This window comes from Ananas comosus, linkage group 20, assembly GCF_001540865.1.
Source record: "Ananas comosus cultivar F153 linkage group 20, ASM154086v1, whole genome shotgun sequence".
In the NCBI taxonomy this organism is placed as follows: Eukaryota; Viridiplantae; Streptophyta; class Magnoliopsida; order Poales; family Bromeliaceae; genus Ananas; species Ananas comosus.
In genome coordinates this window covers 2,858,273-2,868,962 of record NC_033640.1, presented here as the reverse complement: position 1 = coordinate 2,868,962, position 10,690 = coordinate 2,858,273, and the positions used below count along the sequence as shown (strand labels likewise).

The window sequence follows — 10,690 nt, the reverse complement described above, 5'->3', positions numbered from 1 at the left end:
AACTACATACTAATGTTAGTGGTTCAACCGATGGTTGATCCACTGGTTGAAACCATAGTTAGTTAATTCGGATTCGGCAAAAATTTGGTACGGGTATAATTCGGATAAAATCCGCCTTCTAATTTTTAAATTTGTTGAAAAATACGGTTAAAAAACGGATTCATCAATTATTCGGATACGTGATTTATACGGATATTATACGTTCACTAATTAAAAATTCGGGATAAAAAATTCGGCTATTAAATTAAGTTTTTTTTCTCTCAAAATTTATACTATTAGCATAAATATTCATATTTTTTAAGAATATAAAAATAAATAGCTAGGAAATTAAGCTAATTAAGTAAAAAATTCGAAAAGAGTTTTTTTTTTCCTATTTTGTGCGACGTGTTTGGAAAGGGTGTTTTTTCGTATTTTCTGTTTTGGGCCAGCCGGCCCGTGAAGCCCGCCAGCCGCAAGCGCGCGAGCGCGCGAGCTGCAAGCCCGCGAGCGTGAGATGGTGCGAGCGGGAGCGCGCGTGGGAGAGTGCGCGGGTGCGGACGGCGCGGGCACAAAGCATTTTTTTGGCCGAATAATACGGCACGCGCGTATAATACGCGAACTCGTATTTTTTATCAAAATTACGCATTTTTTTCCGAATTTTTCTAAAAAATACGAATTAGGCCGTTTAATTCGTTTCTTCAAAAATTCGCGAATAATTCGCGAATAATTCACGAATTAACTAACATAGATTGAAACAATACCAATTAAAATTTTACACATCATAATGAAATGATCAAATCTCGCAATGTGGTATTCTTTCTGTCTGTTTAAAAAAAAAGAAAAAAAAAAAGAAAGAAAATTGACGGTTGAGACTTGAGACTTTAATTGAAACAAATAGAAGATGTTAGAAAATTAATTGTAAAAAATGAAAAGCTTACATTCCTGTGTCTAGGGTGGCGTCTAGCGCGGAAGGCGTGGAACCAGCGGAATCCCAAAACCGAACAAAATCTGCAATTTTGATTCGGTCCGAACTAGATGTTTGGTTCATAATTAGAAGAGGAACGGAAAAAAATTAAATTCAATTCAATTACATTACATTACATTACGTTAGAATGAAAAATAAAATGATGAATTATTTAAAAATATTTGATTTTTTTAATTTTCTATTTAAGAAAAAAAGATAGTAAAGTATACTACCGCTTTATTCATTCAGAAAATTAATGAACTAAGCTATCGAGTCATTAGATAGAATTAAAAACAGAATCAACATTTAGTTAAGGTTTTGAGAGAGAGTTTTGATTAAGAAAGTGTAGAGTGATGAAGGGTAGGGGTGAAAACGAGCCGAGCTCGAGCGAACTTACCTCAGCTCAAGCTTGGCTTGAAATTAATTTCGAGCCTAAATTTAGGCTCAAGCTTGGCTTGAAATTAATTCGAGCCGAGCTCGAGCGTAACTTCGAGTCGAGCGAGCTCGAGTCCTAAACGAGCTGCTTGAAATTCTTTACATCATGAAAACTATACTTTAATTTTTATAAAATATTATCTAAAATTTAATATAAAAAATATCTAATAGTTTAACATATAAAATAAATGCATAAAATACAATATTATAATACTAAAAAAATTAGGAAAAGCGGCTCTGCGAGGAAGTGAAAAAGAGAAAAAGAGAGCAATTAGAGTAGGATTTTGCTGGTTTACTTTTGTGGGCCCAATAATCTAAATTCTATATACATATAATTAAAATACATAATATATATTATTTTATATAATTAAAATATATATTATATATAATTATATATATAGAGAGAGTTTGGCTATTATATATACTTTTATTAGTATAAACCCCTTTATACTCATAAGTTTTCGACCGTTAGATCTATTCTTTTGACCATTTTCATCCGTTAAATCATACTATTCAACGAACCACCCACTCAATCTTAGGGGGACCACTATCAATCTAATCGCACATCCAACGGTTGAAAATTTATAAGTATAAAGGGGTTTATACTTATAAGAGTATTGTAGCCCGAACATATATATATAGAATTAGGCTACTATACTAGTAATAGCACACACTGCTTGCTATTAGGTTTTCGGTCCTTGGATGAAAGGATGTGCGGTTAGGATGATAGTAGCCCCCTAGGATTGAGTGGGTGGCTAGTTGAATATTATAATCTAACGGATGAAAATGGCTAAAGGGATAAATCTAACAGCAGAAAACTCGATAGCATCAAATGCTTGGTAATATCGATAGTATAATAGCCGGACTCTCTCTATATATATATATAGACAGATCTAATGGCAAAAAATTCAATAGTACAAAGCGCTTAGTACTATAGACACTACAACAAAATTAGGTTATAGGAACACATGTTTGTGACACTTTTGTCTAAGTGTTCCATTTATGTCAAAATTAAAAAAAAATCTACTAATGTCTAAATATAAAGCCGAATTCAACAAAAAATAAAAGGTTACTATACTCAACCCACCCAACCCAGCCCATTTGGCCCGATTCTAAATAGAAAAGAAAAAAAAAAAGAAAAATCGATTACCATTTCCCTTTCTCCTCTCACCCAATCCACTGAAATTCTAGACGAAGGGGCCTTCCCTCTCGTCCTCCTCCGCTACCGCAGCCAACGAGATAGAGTTCCGGCGGTTGCTAGATGCTTAAATAAGTATTGCTAAATTAGCAGCACTTTTTTAGGTTATAGCGACACTCTTTAACTGTCACTGTATACCTAGCGACCCCACATATAGCAACACTTTTTAAAAGTGTCGGTAATTTAGCCAGCAGCACTTTTTTTGACCTATACCGACATTTAAAAGTGTCGGTATAGACCGTTTTTGTTGTAGTGAGATAGTATAGATAGTAAAGTAGCCGGACTATATATATCTAGAGAGAGAGAGAGAGAGAGCCCGACTACTATATTATCGATAGTACTAAATGCTTGGTACTATCGAATTTTGTGCCGTTAGATTATATTATTCAACTAACCACTTACTCAACCCTAGAGTATCACTATTATTCTAACCGCACATTCCTTCGTCCAAAGGTAAAAAACCTAATTGCAAATGGTTGGTACTATTAATAGAATAGTAGACTATATATATATATATAGAATTATGCTACTATACTATCTATAGTACCGGAGCTCCGGTACTATAGTCTTATTTTCGATCTTAGAGTGTTCAAATTAACGATCCACACCGTTAAATATGATCTAAGGTATATGAAGTTCTTAGGATTAAAATTTTAGTTTTTTTCGACATCATTTACTTAGTAAATAAATTATGTCAAAATGGACAGTGAAAATTGAATAATCTTAAAAATTTCAGTATAGGACTTTTAAATTCAAGATCAAGAATGTTAACCTTAATGTAGATAGTTTAAAGTATTTTCTATCAAAATTTGAACAAATTTAGATTCTTCTACACCGTCAAACTCCAAACTCGCTACAGTAGTGTAATATATCGGATTTTTAATATAATAGTAAGGGTAAATAAAAAATAGTGTAAAATACTATTTTTATTGGATTTAGAGAAGTAAAATATAAGTCTGAAATGACTTGTGCGGAAATCGGAACGGAATCAGAAGATTTAGAATTTTTTGTAAGAAACGGGGCTGATATTTTAGCAGAAAATACGCAGTGTCAGAAAATTATGAAAATCTAGAAATATATCAGGATTATTTTTATGAGGCTAGATTTAAAGTTTCACGCCATTCTGACACCCGGAAAGTGAAAAATAAGCTATCTGTTAAAATGTTCGTCGGTAGAGCTTTCGTTGACAAAAAATGATCGAAACTGAAAGATTAAAATTTCTTTACTCTTATTAAGTTAAACCGAGCCTGACTGTCAAATTTGAGCAAAAACGGACATTCAGAAGGGCTCCGCGAAAAGTATCAGATTCTGAGTTGGACTAAAATTTATATGCTTAATAATTAGGGACCTAAAGGCAATTGTACATTTCTTAATGACTAAGCTGCCAGGGGATCATTCTTATCCACTTCCTCTTCATCCTGTATGCATGAGAGAGAGAGGGAAAGGAAGAGAAAAGGAAATAAAAAAAAAAAGAGAGAAGGAGAAGAAGAAAAAGAGAAGTGAGGATCTTCAACTACCCGACGAGCCGAACGATCCTCCACGCGCGTTGGATGTTTCCGGCGCAGCTAGTTATAGAAAAAGGTGTATTAATTAAATAGCCATGGAAGGTAATTGACTCCACAACCCTCGTATGTGAAAAGGAAGCATGCTAATTAATAAAGCTCCTGCTACTATAGAATATGTTTACCATTATGCGTATTCTATGTATATCTACATGAAGGAGATAGTTAATTATGGCAAATGGAAAATGGGCATGTATGAAACGTGCTAATTATGAAGCATGTATGCTTCCTCTGATGAAGTATTAATGGAGCATGTATATATGTAGCACGTATGATAATTATTGTATGAAGCATGTATGCTAATTAATTATGGCATGTATGAAGCATGTCTGAAGCATGCACGAAGCATGCTAATTACTTAATTATTAGCATGAGGGAGATAATTAATTATGGCAAATGGGCATGTATGAAACTTTGCATGTATTTTGAGAGGTGCTCCCACCAGTATATAGCCTATTAACTAATTAACCTTAAGTTGAAGTATTTAATTGGGCATTTGTATTAAATAGAAGTTAATTTAATTTGTTAACGGAACGTATTGACTTAGCAAATTATTTCTATTAGGACATGGTACCTAATTATGTGATGCTTCCATCAGCATGTGACACCTAATTAATTAGTTTTGGAAGTTATTGGATTATTAAAGCATATATTTCTATATAGATTCTTATAGAACCTGGGTAGAAACATGTTATATTAAACTAGAGCTCCTATCGCCATGAGAACCTAGTGATAGAGAACTACATTGTGAACATCATATATGTGAGCTAAGGGTTAGCAGTGAAGCCCAAAGTAAGTGTGCTGTTTCTTGATTAGAGTTATGATATTTACTCTATAAAAGGATTTCTTAATTGCTAGACTTTGAAGTTGCTATGAAATTTAGAGAGAAGATGTGTGTTAGATATTGCTATGTGAACTTAGAAATGGTGTTATAAACAGCATGTGTATGTAAGTTGGATTGAAGTAAAACTTAGGCTATTAGTTGTCAGAATGTATGTTTGCTTATCCTAAGGAGAAATTGGGTTTGGAGTTTTTATTGGTTTCTAAAGCTTGGGTTTTCTTGATTGCTAGAAGCTAATTTTGCCACGGTAAACCTAAGGGAAAAACTATGTAATTCTAGAAACAATATTATGACAGCTGAGAACTAAGATAAATTATCTTGTAATCTCAGGTTAGAGAATAAAGTAAATCCTTTAAACGGTTAGTCTTGAGGTTATTGGGCTGATTAGAGTTGAGTTACTCTATGTGCTTTTGTGAGGTTTATTAGTAGTAGATTATATAAAGCTTTAACTCGAAAATGCACTTTTGTAGGGTTTGAGACCTAGCTTGGAATTGATTGTGTGGAAACCAAATAGAAGGTAACACTAACGCGTTGGAAAGCTCGGATCGGCGTTCCGACGAGCCTACGGCACGCTAATAAGGAAAACCTCATTTTAGCTTCGTTTGTCGCGAGCGAGGATCGTGATGGTTCATAAATCGCGGGAAGTGGATTTCTCGCATTTCGGCATCATTTAAAGGTGGGTGGTGCTTTCCGAAGTCATCGAATGACCTATTATGTTTATGTCACTTTTCTTGAGCATATATGAATTGTATATATTTAATTGATATTCATACATTATAGGGTTGAGCTGGATATGTGGTTAATTATGACATGTGGTTTAATTGTATACTTGACGGTACAATTACTTGTGAACAGTGACTAGTAAACATAGAACCCTATAGATGTATGAACTTGTATTGGACTATTAAATAGTGACAAAGTGACATTGTGAATAGATTGCATGAGTGGCATCCAGTATTGTGAATGTTAAACAAAGTCAATGAGCTTGTAAAATGTGTGGCATTAGAACTAGAATTGATTAGCATCTAGACTTGGACATATAAATCTAGCATAAAGAGCTAGTTAAAGTGTGGCATTATAGTATATCCTCTCAGTGAGGATTAGATCATACTCACATAGTCTGTTTTGAGTTTGACGGTGGTCGCTCCACCCAAGCAGTGTACTTCGGAGTTGTCACATGATGGGCTAACGTACTTGCTCAAGGACTAACGTACTTGCCCAAGGACTAACGTACTTGTCCAGCAGACGGTCTCTCGGGTGGTTCGAGTCCCCCGATCTAGAGGGATTTGGGTGGTGAGTTATTATTAACCAAATGGTTAACCAGTTTGATTGGGTAAAGATTATTAGCAGAATGCATGCATCAATTTCATATGTTATCTACTGTTTCTTTCAGTTTTGTGCAGGCATTGTAGTAGTTACATATTATAGCTGGTTGCTATCTATTCTCTTTTTTTGCCTACATATGCCTGAATAAACCTAGTGGGTGAGTCGGCGAGGTCGGCAGCCGAACCCACTGGGAACTTTTAGTAGTTCTCACCCCTCTAACCATACAGGTTCTAGTTCGTGCGGGGTGGTCGAGAATCGTGACGGGGACAGCGCGCTATAGATAGCGACATCCATTCAGTATAGTGGTACCTTGTATATTTCATCTGTTTACAGTTGATGAAAGTAAATGTAAATTATTCATTTGAGAAATGGCAATGTATATATTGGAAGAATGAATGTAATAATTATGTAAGTTTTGTATTTGAATTAAAGTAATCAAAATACAATGTATGAATGCTTTAGTTAGTTTACTTTCACTAACTTGTGTCGCTTGTCCTCGTGCAAGCCATGTATATTGAAATGTCATCTTGGGATTGTTTCCTTCTCTATACATGTTTGATAATTATGGTTGAGCCTTGGGCGGACAGGGAAGGTGCTGTCCGTTCAGCGTTTGTGTACATGCCCGAACCGACCAAATTGGCGGTTTCGGGGCGTGACAAGTAGTCTTTGAAAATTGACAATTTTGAAATGGTTTGATCATAAAGTAAACTATGTCGAAAAAATATAAAATTTTATTTCTGAAAACTTTAAATACCCTAGATCAGTTTTAACGATGTGGATCGTTAATTTGAACACCTGAAGATTTGAACAGCTGAAGATAAAAAAGGGACTATAGTACCGGAGCCCTAGTACTATAGATAGTATAGGAGACTAGCTCTCTCTCTTTCTCTCTATATATATATATAGAGCTGAGCTAGAATGCTATCGATAGCAAATGGGCTTCGTTGCCACCCATTTGTTTTCGATGATAGAGCCTCCAAATCGAGGATCGGCACTGTTGAACGTGATCTATACCACTTGAAGTATTTAGAAATCAAATTTCAAATCTTTTTTACATCATTTGACTAATGATCAAAGGATTTCACAATTTGTAATTTTGATGATCGATATGATGCGTTTTTTCGTTTAACGGCGTAAAATATCCAAATCAATTGAATTTTTGTTAGAAAATTTTTTAAACTATTTAAAACAAGATCTATACTCTTGATCTTGATTACAAGACTCCTATCATCATTTTTTAAAGAATATTCATTTTCAGCCGTTCATTTTTGTGTCCACTCGATGGATAAGAGAACAATATCGAAAATATATGAAATTTGATTTCTAAACACTTCAAGTGGTATAGATCATGCTCAACGGTGCCGATCGTCGATTTGGAGGCTCCATTATTGAAAACAAATGGGTGGCAACGGAGCCCGTTTGCTATCGACAGTATTTTAGCTCAACTCTATATATATATATATATATACAGAGTTGGACTGGGCTACTATTAGTAGCAAAATTTCATTGTTACTACCAGTTTTTTAGCCTTTGGATCAACTCTTTTCATCATTTCTAACCATTGGATTAAATACTATAACCCAGTGGGGACCACTCAACCCTAGGGGGACCACTCAACTCTAACTGACTAATATCATCCTAACTCTACAATTTTTCATCCAACGGTTAAAAACTTGATAGCAAAAAGAGGATTTTACTATTAATAGTATTCCAGTCTAATTATATATATATATATATATATATATATATTTCGAGCTTTTCGAGCTTAATTCGAGCAAGCCGAGTAATACTCAAGCTCGGCTTGAAATTAATTTCGAGCCTAAATTTAGGCTCAAGCTTGCTTGAAATTAATTCGAGCTGAGCTCGAGCGAGCCGAATATCGAGCAGAACATGAGTCGAACGCGAGCTGGCTCGCTCATTTGCCAGCCCTGATGAAGGGAGAGGAAGGTATTTGTGAGAGAAAATTTTGAGCGGTCTACTTTAGAATAGATCAATTCGGAATTCAAAGTCGAATTTGGCATTAAATGAATTGGGCTAATTATCATTAGAGTGAAATGAAAATCACAATTTAATTTCTGTAAAACAAACAACGACTATTGAAACCAATTAGTCTAATTTTGATTCTGCAGTCTAAAATAGCTGTTGGCATTCAGTTAAACCGAATCGGGTGCGCCCATGGTCGAGCTCGATCCGACGGTTATTATGCTGTCTAATTAGATTAGACTTAATATCGCTTTTAAATTAAAAAGCTAATTAAAGATGTATTCTAGCCATATTAAAATAATAGTAATAAAGTGATTCGGTCTAATTTTTTAGTTACCTTTTTTTTTTATAAAAACAAAAATAAGAAAAAACTAGAAAAATGCTCCTAAATTCGTGAGTAAATTTGTGAGCCGTCTTGTTAAAGAGAGAAAGCACATTCTTCATTAACTTATTGCTTTTAAAGGGTTATGAATAGTGGAATAGAGATCGCGCTTATTCATAGTTCGATGTATCGCGGGTTTGAAATATTAGAAGATTTTCGTGAACTATCTGAGAATATATGAATCAATCTCTATAATTCGGAACAAATCGCGTTCTAGCACGAGTCACTTCTGCAAAAAGTACAAATGAATATTTTCGTTGCATTCTACAATAGCTGAAATAAACAAGTCGTAAGTTTCTACCATGGACAAAAATTTGCTGGGCATCGTCCACAAACTTATTGCGGATGGGCGCCGCGTGGCCCATCCGACAGTCGCTCTCCTCTCTCCCTATGCTGCTCTCTCTCTCTCTCTGGGATGGGCCACGCGGCACCCATCCGCATCATCCCCAAACAAATTTTTTGGAGACGATGCCTACTAAATTTTTGTCCCTTAAGTTTCTGCCATAATTAAACATGAAAAAACACTCATTAATGCTGAATCGGCATCAATCAGTCTTTGTCGAATCATACCAAATCAGGCCACATGACATTTTTTACAAATTTTTTAGAGGCTGAGACTTAAATTAAGCAATGAAAAGTTGTAAGAAACCTAAATTTTAATAAAAAGCATAGCGACATAAATATGTGTCGTTATGTATACATTATTTGTTTTTTTTTTATTTTTTCCTCCACTTGGCATTATGCTTCGCTGGGATTATAAATCTTTGATTTACGTGTTTTTTGTGATTTATAAAATTTAATTTCCTTTTGTTTTCAAACCAAAAATCAATTTGTGAAGACCAAGTTTTTGTTAACAATGACTAGCTAACTAAAAAGTCTCAATAAATAAACCAGTAGTTTATTTCTTAATAAAAGGTTAAAAACCAAGCAAGAGAATATGATTTAGAAAGAATAAATTATACTTTTGGTCCTCAAACTGTAAGGTGCGTGACGCTTTAGTCTATAAATTTAATTTGTTATAATTTTTTGCTCGAACTTATTGAATTATCGCAATCAAGTCTCACAAACCAATTTAATTACTAAGTATTGATAAATTATTAATATAAAAGTGATATAGTATCTTAATTATTGTCGCACATCAATTACTTTTCGCATTACTTAGTATTTTAATAATTTGTCGATACTTAGCCAGTTAAATTTGGTTATGGGACTTGATTGCAATAATTCAAAAATTTCGAGTCAGAAATTATAACAAATTAAAAATTTGAGGACTCGATTGCAAAATTTAGAAAGTTCGAGTCAGATATTTTAAAATACATTTTGATCATCTATTTCTTCTACATTACTAATTTAGCCAAAAAAAAATAAGATTGTGGGATGCGACATTAATAATTTAAAAAATTCAAGTGAAAAATTACAATAAATTAAAATTTGAGAATCAAAACTATAATCTAATATGAAAGAAAAAATTATAAATAAATAAAAATCGGTGGATCGCATGTCGTAATCAAGAATCTTTTTGTCCCAAATCATGCGAAAGGCCTCGCTCGTGCCACGCAATATTCATTTCACTGTTCCCACGATGTAGATTTTATTTCATGCTTACCCACCATTCTTATTATAAAATAAAAAGTTCCATAAAAATATATGATGCATGAGTTCAATAATCCCTTCGTTGATACACACAGAAATAATAATAATAATAATTAATATTAATAATATTATTATTTATTTCATCAATTCAGGATTTCCACCTTTAATAATGAAATTGAAATTTACTGGGAATGCTATTTTCGGATTAGTTTGACGTAAAACTCATTTTGAAAATTATTTTTCAATTTGAAAAATACATTTTCAGTTATCTGTTTACCTCTATATATATATATATATATATATATATATATATATATATATATATATATATATAAATCCGGTTATTATACTCTTATCAGTATATAGTCTCTTTTGTACTCATAAGTTTTTTACCGTTAGATCTATTTCTTTAATCATTTCTACCCGT

General features: G+C 33.6%; 1 long non-coding RNA gene across 4 annotated transcripts; it reads left to right on the top strand.

Annotated features, from left to right (window-relative positions):
• LOC109725435 lies at positions 3,990-6,775 on the top strand. 4 transcript variants are annotated; one of them, XR_002220259.1, is made up of 3 exons: positions 3,990-4,183; positions 5,450-5,655; positions 6,533-6,775. It is a non-coding gene; the product is annotated as an uncharacterized LOC109725435 (long non-coding RNA). The 4 variants fall into 4 exon arrangements; XR_002220260.1 differs by lacking the exon at positions 3,990-4,183 and adding an exon at positions 4,909-4,930; XR_002220262.1 differs by lacking the exon at positions 3,990-4,183 and adding an exon at positions 5,318-5,338.